The following is a 16,463-nucleotide window of genomic DNA, read 5'->3' on the forward strand; positions in this document are numbered from 1 at the left end:
TGGTGCCCACTGCTCAGTTCTGGCACTGCTAGAGCTTCTGGCCAATCGGATTGGCTGGCAGTTCTGAAAGGCAGGAGTTTATTTCACTGAGGGTTGGAGATCCCACTTTTGGCCTGTTTAGCCCACTGCATATTGTGGCTGCAGGGTGGACTTCTTTTCTGTGCATCGCCTGCCAGCCGAGTCTTGCAACAAGCAGGAAAGCAGTTGACCCCAACCCCCCAACCAACTGTAAAACCCAACCCTAGTGGAAAATCCCATCCAATTGCGCATGGATGGTAGCTAAGTAATTCAAGACTGAGATTTGAGCTCAGTTCTTTGGGTGCAAGCTAGTGCCATATAACTGGGGCCATCTGTTGCCATTTATTCAATAACAACTTTTCAAACAATACATGAAGTTTATATCTTTTAGGCATGGAATTTCATTCCAAAACTGAGAAATAGGGCATAATTGGACTATCACGTTTCCACTTGAACTCAGTTTTCCTGTGCCATCTCAGCCATGGTCACTGCCAAGTACCACTACCCCACGCAAATACATATATGCTGGTGCATTGCTGTGGTCCAGCAAGCTGCTCCTATCTCACCAACCCCAGACACTGGCAAGAGCAAGGCTGCTGTAGTCTCTGTAGTCCCTGCATGCCAACAGCGGGCACACTGGAGTGGCAAGGGTGCCAAATGTACTCTAGATGGGGAACTTCAATGTCCATCACTAAGAGTGGCTTGGTAGTGTCATCACAGGCTGAGCTGGCCAGGTCCTAAAGGACATAATGCTAGACTGTGACTGCGGCAAGTGCTGAGGGAACCAACAAGAGGGAAAAACATACTTGACCTCATCCTCACCAACCTGTCTGTCACAGATGCATCTGTCCCTGATAGTATTGGTAGGAGTTACCACCACGCAGTCCTTGTGGAGACAAGCTGTCATCTTCACGTTGACAATACCTTCCACTGTGTTGTGCGGCACTACCAAAATGCTGAGCGGGATAGACTTTGAACGGACCTATAACTCAAGACTGGGCATCCATGAGGCACTGTGGGCCATCAGCAGCAGCAGAATTGTATTCAACCACAATCTGTAACCTCATGGCCTGGTCTATCTCCCACTACCATTACCACCAAGCCAGGGGTGGTTCAATGAAGAGTGCAGAAGGGCATGCCAGGAGCAGCATCAGGTAAACCTAAAAATGTGATGTCAACTTTCATAGAAACATACTTAGAAAATAGAAGAAGGAGTAGGCCATTTGGCTCTTCGAGTCGCTCTGTCATTCATTACGATCATGGCTGATCATTAAATTCAATACCCTGATCTCACCTTCCTCCCCCATCCCTTGATTACTTTACCTCCAAGAGCTATATCTAATTCCTTCCTGAAATCACACAACGTTTTGGCCTCAACTACTTTCTGTGGTAGTGAATTCCACATATTCACCACCCTTTGGATGAAGAAATTTCTCCTCACCTCAGTCCTAAAAGGTTTACCCCTTATCCTCAAACTATGATCCCTAGTTCTGGACTCCCCCACCATCGGGAACATTCTTTCTGAATCTACCCTGTCTAATCCTGTTAGAATTTTATAAGTTTCTATGACTCTCACTTTTCTAAATTCCAATGAATATCATCCTAACTGACTTAATCTCTCCTCAAATGACAGATCTGCCATCCCAGGAATCAACCTGGTAAACCTTCGCTGAACTCCCTCTATATCAAGAACATCCTTCCTCAGACAACCTGGTGTAGTTACAACACAGGACTACTTTCATGCCAAACAGCATAAGCAGCAAGTATTAGATGGAGTCAAGTGATCCCACAACCAATGGGTCTCCCTCAGTTCTGTAGTCCTGCCATATCCAACCGTGACATCATTTCTATGTTTCTACAGTGGCATCAAGTGGCACCTACTTAGCAATAACCTGCTCATGTACACTCAGTTTGGGTTCCACAAGCATCACTCAGCTCCCGACCTCATTACAGCCTTGGTTGAAATATGGACAAAAGAGCTGATTCCCTGCGGGGAGGTGAGATTGACAGCCCTTGACATCAAGGCAGCATTTGACTGAGTATGGCAACAAGGAGCCCTAGCAGAACTGGAGTCAATGGGAATTGGGGGGGAAATCTCTGCTGGTTGGAGTCATTCTTGCACAAAGGAAGATGGTTGTGGTGGTTTGGAAGTCCATCATCTCAGCTCCAGGAGATCACTGTGGGAATCCCTCAGTGTAGTCTGCTAGACCAAACCACCTTCAGCTGCTCCATCAATGACCATCCATCTATCATAAAGTTAGAAGTGGGAATGTTCGCTGATGACTGCACAGGGTTCAGTAACATTTGTGACTCCTCAGATATTGAAGCAGTCCATGTCCAAATTGCAGCAAGACCTGGACAATATCCACGCTTGGACTGACAAGTGGCAAGTAATATTCATGCCACAAAAGTTCTAGTTAATGACCCTCTCCAACAAGAAAGGATCTAACCATTGCCCCTTGACATTCAATGGCATTACCATCTACATCTTGGTGGTTACCATTAACCAGAAACTGAACTGAACTAGCCATACAAATACTGTGGCTACCAGAGTAGGTCAGAGGCTAGGAATCCTGCAATGGGTAACTCATCTCCTGACTCTCCAAAGCCTGTCCACCATCTACAAGGCACAAGTCAGATGTGTGTTGGAATACTCTCCACTTGCCTTGATAAATGCAGCTCCAACAACACTCAAGAAGCTTGACACCATCCAGGACAAAGCAGCCCGCTTGATTGTTACCCCTCCCACAAACATTCAAACCCTCCACTACCAATGAACAGTGGCAGCTGTGTGTACCATCTACAAGATGCACTGCAGGAACTCACCAGTGTTCCTTCAGCAGCACATTCCAAATCCATGACCACTACCATCTAGAAGGACAAGAGCAGCAGATACCTGGGAACACCACCACCTGAGGTTCCCCTCTAAGTCACTCATCATTCTGACTTGGAAATATATCACTGTTCCTTCACTGTCGCTGGGTCAAAATCCTGGAATTCTCTCTCTAATTGCACTGTGAGTATACCTACACCTCAGGGACTGCAGTAGCTCAAGAAGTCAGCTCACCACCACCTTCTAAAGGGGCAACTAGAGATGGGCAATAAATGCTGGCCTAGCCAGTGGCACCCACATCCCATAAATAAATTAAAATTAAAAATAAATTAAGCAGAGATCATCCCAGAAATCCTCCCTGAATGCCATTATACGTGTTAATCTCTATCTCTCCGCTTTATTGTACACAAGCTCAGAACCCTAATACTGCGCCACCCTGATATTCCTGCACTAAGTACAATTTCAGAACTACACCTCATTCTATTATCATGGGTATGTGTGAAAGATAGAGCCATTGAGATGCAGTTGTCATGGGAAAAACTACAGGTTTGAATCAGTTACATCACATATTATAAATGGACTTCATGTGGAATATCTAGTTACTCTTGAGATTAATTAATTTTTTAGGGAGCAGTTCAGTTCCACACTTCAATGATTTTTTTCTGGGTTCTTGCTGCAGTTGAGCCTGTCAGAGGTCAATCCACAGTTATAACTCCAAAAGATTGGTGATAGGTTGGTCTCATAAAAGATCTAAGGTGAAATGCTTGCTGCCTTAAATGGGACTGGGTTATTCTTCCTTTAGTTATTCCGAAAGAAGGAAAAGCAGGAAGTGTTTTTGAACTTCAGCTGAACAGCTGATTGCCGATTCGGGAGCCTCACATGCCTAGTTTGGCGTGATTCACATTGGGGCATCTTTCTGAGTTAAGTTGTTGAATTCCACCTCTACCAGGGCCAGTGGGAAATGCACCAATTTTCCCACTGGCGGCAGCACTTAGAGCTCATTCAGGAGAATGGTAGCTATGGTTTCAATCTGGCCTTTACTTGATGCCTGTGTTTACCAGCCCACATGTGTGAATGAATTACATGGTCTGTCTCAACCTACAGGAAGAAAGCTGTGCATGGCGCTGTGCGACACTGGGATGGAGAATTACAGTCTCTTCACCCATTCCCACTGTCAGTGATCAGATTCAGATGGAGAGTTCATCAGGAAACCACAAGTATGTGCGTGAGGAGGGTAAAATATTAAAACATAGCAAGTCATGTAATTAAAGCCTTTGGCTTCCAAAGGGTTGCCAACCTACTTTCAAATGATTCTTGGTATTTCTAATACTTGTTTTGTTCTTAAGTAAGAAAGTATGTTGTTTGCATGTGAAGTGTTTTGTTTTTGCTGGCAGTGTAGAAGAACAAATATCCTCATGACTATATTGACTGCAGAACTCCTGTGGGGTTTTCCACATACCTGCTCCAAGGCCGTGGTTCCAGCTCTGCATGAAGCTTGTGACTGCTTGATACTGGGGGTAGTCATTCATAATTTCATGCCAACCACTCTCATAGTTCCAGATAATGCAAACCTTGTGCTTTTCTCTCCCGAATATACTGTACCTAATTCCCTCAGACCATTCCCTGAACTTCATGCCAGGATATATTCTGCAGAATGTACCTTTAGTTTAATACTTAAGTGGATTGTCAAGAGGTCATATGCTATTTGCACGGATCTGAATATCTAATAAATGGCACTAATAAATTAAAACCTATGGCCGAATCTGAATTTTGGAGCAGAAGTATAAATAAAAGAAATATATAGCATTTATGCGTTGACATTTCCATTTGTTAGCACATTTATGTCTCAATCACAAGTACACTCTGATCAGTATATATTAATATTTGGACAATCTTACAAAAGTTCTGGCTCTGATATTATTTGTAGAAATGTTGGGGAGTGGAATAGCAGGGATGTCGCATGGGACAACTGAAGCAAGTTCCGCATTTGTCAGTGGCTTTTTAACACAGCCTAATATGGAGGAGTGTGGTGAACCATAGATGGTTACCACTATGGGTACTGAACCATAGATGGTTAGCACTATGGGTACTTGTACATATGTTACTCTTGTTACTGTTGGGGTTAGGGTTGGGGTGTTCCACCTGTTGGCATTGTTCTGTGGTACACTCCGGTTGGCTCCGCCTTCCTATAGGAGTATAAAGGTCACTGCACTTCCTAGTGACCCTTTAGTCTGGGATTGTATTGTTAAGCAGTATGCTCTATTCTTGTTGCTAATAAAAACCTTTATTTCCCGGGTACGATCCAGCCTCCCGAGTGAATTAATCGCGCATCAAGGAGGTGATGGCCTAGTGGTATTATCGCTGGACTATTAATCCAGGAACTCAGCTAATGTTCCGGGGACCTGGGTTTGAGTCCCACCCCACGGCAGATGGTGGAATTTGAATTCAATAAAAAATAAGAACGTTTACATCAACCCAAGCCTGCCGCTACCCAAGGACCTTACCTATCCACCTGCTGCTCACTCCCATCACTTCAGCATGAATGGCTAAGACCAGCGTGTCAAAGAATAACATCAGAGGCCATATGGCAGCAGGAATGGAACCAACATGCCAGCATTAGAAACCACTTCCTCATCATAGATCCCACAGCCCACTCACCAAGCTTCAACCTGCCAACATTGGGCACTTCTCAGCTGTTTCCACACTGGTCAAAGTCTTTGTGCAGCAAATCAGCACAAGTGGAGTATTGGAGAGAACTCAGGGACCTGCAGCTGTGGTATACCCAGATCAATGCCTCACATCATTGAAGGCTGCCCTCTGACAAAATGCGGCGGAAGGCTCGGAGAGCTCCATTTAGTCTCTGCAGAAATTATTGCCTGACTTGGAGATTACAGCACAAGCTAAAGAAAATATCCCTGGCCATGGAGATGGGGAGACAGGAGCTTTTATCCACCTGTAATTAAATATCAGTGACCCTGAAATCACGCAGTACTCGGTCATGTTGGCTTGATTTCAACAGTGAGTAAAATATAATTATCTTCATAATAATAAATTGCAACATTTTTATCGTGTCCATATTCATTCTTGTCCCTTTTCTCTGACAAGTGCAGCAGAAGCCTGTGGAGATCTCAATAATAATTTCTTAAAAGAGTTGACTCATTCTCTGGGTGCACCATCACATTACTCCTGAACACGATGATACTCGCACTTCATGGGTCTACTTATTGGGTTTTCACCTGACAACTCACACTTCAGAGCGAGTAGGTTGTGATGGTGAGGAAAGCAGTAGGGAGACAATTTCAGAGGGCACGGCCCTTTCTAAGCTCTGATCAGCTGGACACAGATGCTGTACCCTGGGGCTTTCGACACAGAGGAGAATCATTGAGCAGCAGCAATGTGCAATGCTGTACAAACCTTCCAAGCACACTGACCAGGATTACAGAGAGAAGTGAGGGGTTTGACATCAAGCATGAGTCAACTGGTGTCACAGGACATGAATGGTGTGACTAGCTTTAATCAAGGGCAATTAGGAATGGGTAATACATGCTGATCATATCAACACTATCCCACTAACAAGTAGAAAAAAAATTCAAAGCATTTTTACTTCTCCCCTGTTGGCCCACTCCAAAAAATCCAAACTTTGCTGCTGCAGAATGTTTTGCTGAGAATAGCACACCAAGCTTATCCAGGAGACCCTCACACATTGTAAAGGATATCTCCAGATCTGCCTAAGCACCTGAGGCACATTTTCAGCATGCTGGTGGCTTGCTCCATCACTCATCTGGATGCTCATATGGCATTCATTGTAACTGGTTTGGATTTTATTTGTCAAGGGTGTCATCAGCCAGGTCTGAAGTGGATATTTGTAGTCTAGCTTGCACTTAAATATGCTTGCAGATGTGATGTCAGGGAACTTGGACTGCCAGAGGATGAAAACATGGTGCTAGTACATTGTGAATCTTGCACACATCTGCACACATACCTTTTCGTGTTTGCACATTTATGGAGTGTGAGCCCTTGTGTGGGATTTTCCAGTATCTCCCGCCAGCAGGATCTTCCAATCCCGCTGAAGTCAACAGAGATTGGAGTGGCTTGCCACATCGGTAGCAGGGGAAACTTCCACGACAGGTCCGGAAAATCCTAGCCCTTGTGGCTGACCTCCTGGTTAATATTGGGATACCCAAGTTGCCAAGTTGTGCAGTCGATGATGACCTGCACCATACTCTTGCCTGGAAACTAGCCGGAGACGTGAACCCGAGCACAAGCGCATTCTGATTAGCATCATGCTAATCAAAGTTTGTGCTATTGCCAACCCTAGCAGTAGAGGCATCGGTCACCTGCCTTTTGCGATTCTGGAGCACTGACTTTGAGATGCTGGATATGTTTCTGACCGAGCCCTAAAAAGATCCAGAGGCAACTAAGTTGGGGGTCTGTAATAACTTGGACAGTCACTAATAAAGGGTGACCACCAGGGAACAGGTCTTCCTCTAGCAGGCTGTAGATGCCTATCACCACCTGATGCAACAACCTGAGATTCCTGGAAGACCCCACTGTTCGAATGGTCTCTCATCAGTTGGCTGCTGCTGTTATTGATGCTGCAGCTGGTCACATTTGTCCTCATCCAAAGTCCAATCTAAGGCAAACAAAGCACAAGGCAACCTGATGCGCTTTAGAAAACCTCCAAAGTGTAAAAAGCAAGTTCTTAGTGAAAGTACTGTGAACAAATAATTTCCACTAGGTGAGTAAAAGTAAGTAAGGAGTATTTAATGCAATACTTCCTTGAGTTTGAACCAGGCCCTTCAATTGCCATTGCTTTCTTGCCTTGCTTTAGCTGCTATTTCAGGGAGCCCTGGAAACCGATGGATGTGTCATTATATTGAAAAGTGTGTTAAAGTCCCACTCCATTTGAGAGGTTAGGATGTGTGACTAGGCATCCCGCCTCTCCTGAGGGTGTTACACACAAGCAGCCGAACACACTTGACTTGAACACAGAGTTTGGCAGTTTGGAGTCAGTTTTCTGACCAGCTCACACTTTTCCTGGTTTTCAGCCACATCCACACAGTCCTCCAGGTTAAAAGCTCTTGTTTGTGCTTGGATCAAAATAATACTGTGAGTCTAGGATTTAAAAGCACTAGGAACTGGTTTAGAAACATAGAGGCAGGGGTAGGCTATTCAGCCCTTCAAGCCTGCACCACCATTTACTATGCTCGTGCCTGATCATGTACTTTCAGTACCCTACTCCCGCTTTCTCACTATACCCCTTGATCCCTTTAGCTGCAAGTGTTTAGATGGGGATACTTACTTGCTAACAATCAATACAATAGTTAATCGTAAATTTAGAATGATTTGTGTTGGAATTCATAAAGTTACAAGTGAAAAATAAAAATCATTCACACAAGTAGAATTGAATGTGTGTTCCATTGTTTGTGACTGACTGTTGCCATAAGTCTGGACTGCACATTTCCATCTGTTGCCACAACTGGTTATTGAGAACATTTTCTCGTCTTGAAAATTTGCATGGGGTGGAATTTGAAACTACTCAGATTCTGTGCTTTTGCAACATTCTGTAATCCTGCTCCTAATATGTGCAACACAACTATTAAGTTAAGATTCATTAAATGCAGTGAAGACAAATATCTACTGCAGTGTCAAGTTAAGTAACAGATGGTGCTGTTTAGAACTTACAGGTAACCTGGTTCCAATTTCACATCGCATATGTAAAACTTGCCATCTTGTTTGTTATAGTTACGGCTGAAATTTGAAATGTGAATTGAGAGGTGGATGAGGTGTTGATCTGATTTATTCACTTCTAGGATTCTGGAATTCCATTTAGCCTACACAATGGGACTAATGTTGCAACAGGGGAGTGGGCCTTGTATTCACCAGGAGTTTATAATCAATACCAAAGATAGAACAAACTAAAAAGTTCACTACTTCCAAATATGAGCTTGTAGCAGAAACCACCACTTAGCAATGAAGTTGCAGTCAAGATTGCCCACATTTATACAAGACCTGGTCACCATTCAGGCTTAGGTTGACAAGTGGCAAGTAACTTCACGCCACACAAGTGCCAGGCAATGACCATCTCCAACAACACAGAATCTAACCATTTCCCCTTGATATTCAATGCAATTACCATCACTGATTCCCCCACTATCAACATCCTGGTGGCTACCATTGACCAGACACTGAACTAGACCACCTTACTGTGTCTATAAGAGCAGGTCACAGGCTGGGAATTAACTAATATGTTCAATTGATTAATTAAATAAAAATCTGGAATTGAAAGCTTGTCTCAGTAATAGTAAACAAGGAATGATTGCCCAGTGTCATAAAAACCCACCTGATTCACTAATGGCTATAAAGGAAATCTGCTGTCCTAACCTGGTCTGGCCTATATGTGGCTCCAGAGAAATGAGTAAATTCCTAACTTCCCTCTGAAATGGCCTAGCAAGTCACTCAGTTCAAGGGTAATTGGGGATGGATCATAAATGCTGGCCTTGCCAGCGATGCCCACATCCCATGAAAGAATATTTTTTAAAAGTTAGGAGTGTGATGGAATACTCTCAACTTCCTGGATCAGCGCAGTTCCAAAAACACTCAAGAAGCTCGATACCATCCAGGACAAAGCAACCCTCTTGATTGGCACCTTATTCACCAACTTAAACATTTGCTTCCTCCACCAGCAATGCATGGTGGCAACAGTGTGTACCATATACAAGACAGACTGCAGCAGCTCATCAAGCTTCCTTTGAAAGCACCTTCCAAACCTGCTTCTTCTATCACCTAGAAGGACAAGGACTGCCAATTCATGGGAAAACACCACCTGCAGGTTCCCCTCTAAGTCACACTGATTTGCAACTACATTGCTGTTCTCTCACTGTTGCTGGGTCAAAATCCTGGAACTCCCTCCCCAAAAGCACTGTGGGTGTACTACACTAGATGGACTGGAGCAGTTCAAGAAGGCAGCTCAATGTAGTGAGGGGACAGGAGAAAGTAAGAAGCATGTGCTTAAGTCATTTGTATCTTGTGTTATGGTTCCAGTCAGAAACTCCAAAGATGTCTTATGGAGTCTCCCTGGATCATAAGTTTTGCATCTTGTATTTGGCTAGGGTAAGCACGATGTGTTTCACTTCAGGTATGATTAAAGTGACCCACGAGGAAACTTTCATCAAACAAAGTTTATTTAAGAATACGTTAACATGTATAGTAAGAAAATTAGCAAGAGCTTTTATCAGTTACAAACAAGAAACAAAACAACCACAATAATGTTTAACCCTTAATGTATATATCTAAGATGTTCCAATCTAAACCAAAACCTTCCATGAGAAAACCCTTTAAACAAGTCCAACACAGCAAAGTCTAATGCTCACGTGATACTGGAAATTGAGTCCTTTGGTTGAAGTCTGCAGTCCTCTGGATTCACTCAGAAAACGTTGAAGTCAAAATAGCTTCACAGAACCCCAGGGAGAGACTCTCTGGTCAAGCCACCAACTGCAGAATCCTTTCTGCAGGAAGGTAAGACCCTTTTTTCAGATAACCAGCAGAATTTCCAAAACAACAGGGAGAGAGAAAAAACACTTCTTTTTAGCTTGCTGACCCTTTTAAAAAATTAAACTGTAGCTCAGAACTGAAAATGAAAGAACTTCTGTCACCTGACCTGCCAACCAGTTTTCTTTTCCTTCTAACAATGCAGAGTTACAAAGTCATTTAAGGAACAATAAAAAAGTCATCTGGTAGCCCATCCAGCAACAATAATGACATCAGCTGAGGCTGTGAGCTGCAGAAATCATGATTTAAAAATAAACTTTCTTAAAGGTACTCTAACATCATACTTGTGACTCAGAAGAGATTACATTCTGAGGGAGAAATCAGATGAGAGAAAGAGGATTGGGCTTGGAGGTACCATTATCATCGGTCCCTTCAGCCAACCAGTGCCTACCATCTTGATGATCCTCCTTCCCATAATGACCAGCATTGTGTCCTCCATAAAACATGCAGGTGTACATGTCCCCATTATATTATAACAGTGACTACACTTCTAAAGTCCTTTGTCTGCTGTAGGGCACTTTGAGATAGCCGCAGTGGTGAAAAAATTAATATAAATCCTTTCTTATTCCTCCTCCAGTTCTTTCCCTTTGCTCCCTTTTGTGTGCCACCTTCTCATGTAGGAGGGAATACAATATGTCAGTGAGTGTCCTGCAATATGTTTGATTGTGTGTGCAAACTTTAGGTTATGTGAGTGGGACTTGCTGCAACACTAAACATATGAGGATGAAGTAAATAATATTATTTGTAGAGTCAAGTATTCATTGATCAAAAATTGGTCGCCAAATTTTCCCACCTCACTGCAGCGGGAGTGTGGAGTGAACAGCCAGTAAGATCATACCCTATAGCATTGACCTCCACCACCACATGTTTCTACTGTCAACTGAGCATGTCTTTCCTAACCTCCAGATTAGGATACAGAATGGCTTGCCTTCATTCCATCCCCTCAACCAAGGCTTCCAGTGTTTTGTCTGAAAATCTAGTGCTTGCTCTCTCATATGTAAAGCCATTAGTCAAGGTGACAGCCCAGATTGACTTTTTAAAAAATCATCAGTTTTATCAGCCACAACACCTCCACTTTCAGAGATGCCTTTAGGTAGCGCTGAATGACCTGTATCTGTGCCATCTATCTATCCTATGTTAGTTTGTGCAATCCTTTGTAGCAGGCAGCACAAGTTAACATAGAATCTCTATGATCTATCAAGTCTTATCTGAATCATGCCACATCCCTGTACCCCTGTGTATTTACCCCACTAATCCCCCTAAACTACACATCTTGGGATACTAAGGGGCAATTTTGTATGGCCAATCCACCTAACCTGCACATCTTCGGGCTGTGGGAGGAAAGCGGAGCACCCAGAGGAAACCCACGCAGACACGGGGAGAACTCCACACATGCTGCATGCATGCAGTAAACAGTCGTGGATTAATTACACATGCAAGCACCTCACCTATTTTGTAGATTAATTAAAATTTTCCCCCTCCATACCATCAACCTGATACTAAGACTTACAAGTCTATATTAATATCCCTTTCCTTTATGATGCCAATTTGAATCATTGAGCCATGTCCTACATACATAAGAACATAAGAACTAGGAGCAGGAGTAGGCCATCTGGCCTCTTGAGCCTGCTCTGCCATTCAATAAGATCATGGCTGATCTTTGTGTGGACTCAGCTCCACTTATCCGCCCGCTCACCATAACCCTTAATTCCTTTACTGTTCAAACATTTATCTACCCTTGCCTTAAAAACATTCAATGAGGTAGTCTCAACTGCTTCACTGGGCAGGGAATTCCACAGATTCACAACCCTTTGTGTGAAGAAGTTCCTCCTCAACTCAGTCCTAAATCTGCTTTCCCTTATTTTGAGGCTATGCCCCCTAGTTCTAGTTTCACCCGCCAGTGGAAACAACTTCCCTGCTTCTATCTTATCTATTCCCTTCATAATCTTATATGTTTCTATAAGATCTCCCCTCATTGTTCTGAATTCCAATGAGTATAGCCCCAGTCTATTCAGTCTCTCCTCATAAGCCAACCCTCGCAACTCCGGAATCAACCTAGTGAATCTCCTCTGCACCCCCTCCAATGCCAGTATATCTTTTCTCAAGTAAGGAGACCAAAACTGTACAGAGTACTCCAGGTGTGGCCTCACCAGCACCTTATACAGCTGCAACATAATCTCGCTGTCTTTAAACTCCATCCCACTAGCAATGAAGGACAAAATTCCATTTGCCTTCTTAATTACCTGCTGCACCTGCAAACCAACTCCTTGAGATTCCTGCACAAGGACACTCAGGTCCCTCTGCACAGCAGCATGCTGCAATTTTTTACCATTTAAATAATAGTCCATTTTGCTGTTATTCCTACCAAAATGGATGACCTCACATTTACCAACATTGTACTCCATCTGCCAGACCCTCACCCACTCACTTAGACTATCTATATCCCTTTGCAGACTTTCAGCGTCCTCTGCACACTTTGCTCTTCCACCCATCTTAGTGTCATCTGCAAATTTTGACACACTACACTTGGTCCCCAACTCCAAATCATCTATGTAAATCATAAACAATTGCGGTCCCAACACTGATCCCTGAGGCACATCACTCGTCACTGATCGCCAACCAGAAAAACACCCATTTACCCCCACTCTTTGCTTTCTGTTAGTTAACCAATCCGCTATCCATGCTAATACATTACCCGTAACACTGTGCACCTTTATCTTATGTAGCAGTCTTTGCTGCGGCACCTTGTCAAATGCCTTCTGGAAATCCAGATACACCACATCCACAGGTTCCCCATTGTCCACTGCGCATGTAATGTTCTCAAAGAATTCCACCAAATTAGTCAAACATGACCTGCCCTTCATGAACCCATGCTGCGTCTTACCAATGGGACAATTTATATCCAGATGTCTCGCTATTTCTTCCTTGATGATAGATCCAAGCATTTTCCCTCCTACAGAAGTTAAGCTAACCGGCCTATAGTTACCTGCCTTTTGTCTACCTCCTTTTTTAAACATTGGCGTCACATTTGCCACGCTTTACAACAAGGTCCTGAAGGAGTCAGTCTTCCAGTGAATTCTTCAAGCCTTTCAAATGTTCAATGTTTCCAATAAACAATGCTCATTTTCCAAGAACTATACTACAGTCTTTTCGGTACGATACTTGAAATCTCCCCTGGTGGATGGTCTATGTTTTCAGTTTGATACTGCAGGAGTCTTGTAATTATTACTTTAAGCCTTCCTGGCAAACACACTACAGACCTCTATTTGCTCTAGCTCTGGAGCTCATTAAATGCTTTAGACCTCTTCCAGTCAAAGAATTTAAAAGGTAAAATCCACAAAATTCCAATGAACACATGTAGTTTGCACTTCAGAACTGTTTCATTCAATCTTCTTTCTATCTTCGAACACGCCTGCAAACTTCTGCTTTCAATTGAATGGGCAATCAGTTCATTTATTTTTCAAGAAATTCAACAGTGTCCAAATTCACCGCTCTAATGTTTATCTAAACCCAAGGTTAACAATTTTACATGAGAAGTATTTACAGATATTTAGTTCAGGATCTGACAGATGGAAAGTAAGAGGTTTCACTGACAGATAAGAGATAAGCAAGAACCTTTTGTATTTAGATTGTATATGTGCTGCACATGACTGGACATACAGGGGAAACTTTCAGGCCAATATTGGTACAGCTTGGTTTATCAATGGTGTAACCTGGCCTCCAATCTGATGTTGACCTTAGTGGTGACAGCTTATCGTCGTGGGGATGTTATGCAAATCAGAAGTGATAAAGACCAAAAACACCAGGCGGCTCAATAATTTTCTTATTTTTGAATAAATAGCTGTGAATAGGTGTGAAAACTATCACTTGAGTGATAGTTTTCAGTGCAATGATATAAGACTGTTTTGGTCCTCCCATGCCGACACTATAGTTAAGAAAGCTCACCAAGCCTCTACTTTCTCAGAAGACTAAGGAAATTTGGCATGTCAGCTACAACTCTCACTAACATTTACAGATGCACCATTGAAACCATTCTTTCTGGTTGCAACGCAGCTTGCTATGGCTCCTGCTCTGCCCAAGACCACAAGAAGCTACAAAGGGTCGTGAATGTAGCCCAGTCCATCACGCAAACCAGCCTCCCATCCATTGACTCTGTCTACACTTCCCGCTGCCTCGGAAAAGCAGCCAGCACAATTAAGGACCCACGCACCCCGGACATACTCTCTTCCATCTTCTTCTGTCGGGAAAAAGATACAGTATCTGAAGTCATGTCCCAACAGCTCAAGAACAGCTTCTTCCCTGCTGCCGTCAGGCTTTTGAATGGACCTACCTCGCGCTAAGTTGATCTTTCTCTACACCCTAGCTATGACTATAACGCTACACTCTGCACTCTCTTCTTTCCTTCTCTATGTGTGGTATGCTTTGTCTGTATAGTGCGCAAGAAACAACACTTTTCACTGTGTACTAATACATGTGAAAATAATAAATCAAATCAACTCAAAATCAAAAGGTTAGGTTTCAATATCATTCTATTGTTCCTTTTTACCAGGGTAGATAATTCTTCCAGCTCTCTTTCACATTTTGGGAGTTATTTTTAAAAAAACCTGAATGCTGCTACTTGTAAGTTTAAGTGTTTTAGTCGGCTATAGAGCCAGCAGCAGAAAATAGCTTTGGCAGAGACTGTACTTTCCCCGGTGCTGAGCATTACCATGCACCTTCAGAAAATTGAAAGCATTTTTATTATACCTTGGCTTGGCTTTCAGTTTGATAGAAAATTGAACTAATTCAGTACCTGAATCTAGGCCAATTTTATACCCTAGAGTAAATACGGATTCTTTGATTTGAAGTTACAACTAAGTAAAGCAAACAAAAGAAAATTGATGACAAATATTTTTATTCAGAAAGTTAAGATAAGAAAAACATATTTAGTTACATTTTAGCTGTATGATTTATTTAAAGGGACAAGAATAAAATCTATATCAGCTATTAAATAAGTATTTAAGTGCACAATCTCTGCACTTTTCTGTATATTTTCATCACATTATTTATATGGAGAATAAACGCTGACTGATGGTGTGCTATTGGAGTTTGAATGATTAGATAAATCAGAAGATTGAACCGGCGTTTATGAGTCACACGTTCTTAATTTTCATAGTTAGAAGGCACCCATTTATTTTTTATAAAAATTACATATTCTCTGTTTTTGAGCTTTCCCACTGGTGTCTATTTCTTCCATTATTGTTGGGGCAGCACGGTGGCACAGTGGTCAGCACTGCTGCCTCACAGCTCCAGGGACAATTCCCAGCTTGGGTCACCGTCTGTGTGGAGTTTGCACATTCTCCCTGTGTCTGCGTGGGTTTCTTCCAAGTGCTCCGGTTTCCTCCCACAGTCCGAAAGACAAGCTGGTTAGGAGTATTGGCCATGCTAAATTCTCCCTCAGTGTACCCGAACAGGCGACTCAGGGATTTTCACAGTAACTCCATTGCAGTGCTAGTGTAAGCCTACTTGTGACACTAATAAATAAAGTAGACTAATAAATTAAAAATAAATTAGGTGTACATGTGCTAAGCTGAGCATTTTGTGCTATACAATAGCCTCATGAATTTTCTTTAATTGCAAACCTATAGATTAGTATACTAAAATACTTCCTCTAGAATTTTCTATTTCTGCTGCAATTAACTGTACTTCTAGTAGCATGTGTGATATCATTTTCCTCCATTATTGATAGCATCTTCATTTGCGTTGTTAGTTTTCCTTAGGCCAATACTGGGCAAATTCATAATCAGAATAGGTGAACATTTAGAACAAAGAACAAAGAAAATTACAGCAGAGGTACAGGCCCTTCAGCCCTGCAAGTCTGCACAGACCATGTTGCCCGACTGAACTAAAACTCCTGAAGCATAAACCCCTACAAGCATATATTATCGCAAAATAATGGGTGTTGTTACGATCCCCACAGAGACCAATAATATTTTTCAAAAGAGATTAATTCCCTCGTGACCAACATAAAAAATCGTCAAAAAAATTCACATTTTACTATAACAAGCAAACTAAAATAAGC

This window comes from Mustelus asterias, chromosome 8 (genome assembly GCF_964213995.1).
Source record: "Mustelus asterias chromosome 8, sMusAst1.hap1.1, whole genome shotgun sequence".
NCBI lineage: Eukaryota > Metazoa > Chordata > Chondrichthyes > Carcharhiniformes > Triakidae > Mustelus > Mustelus asterias.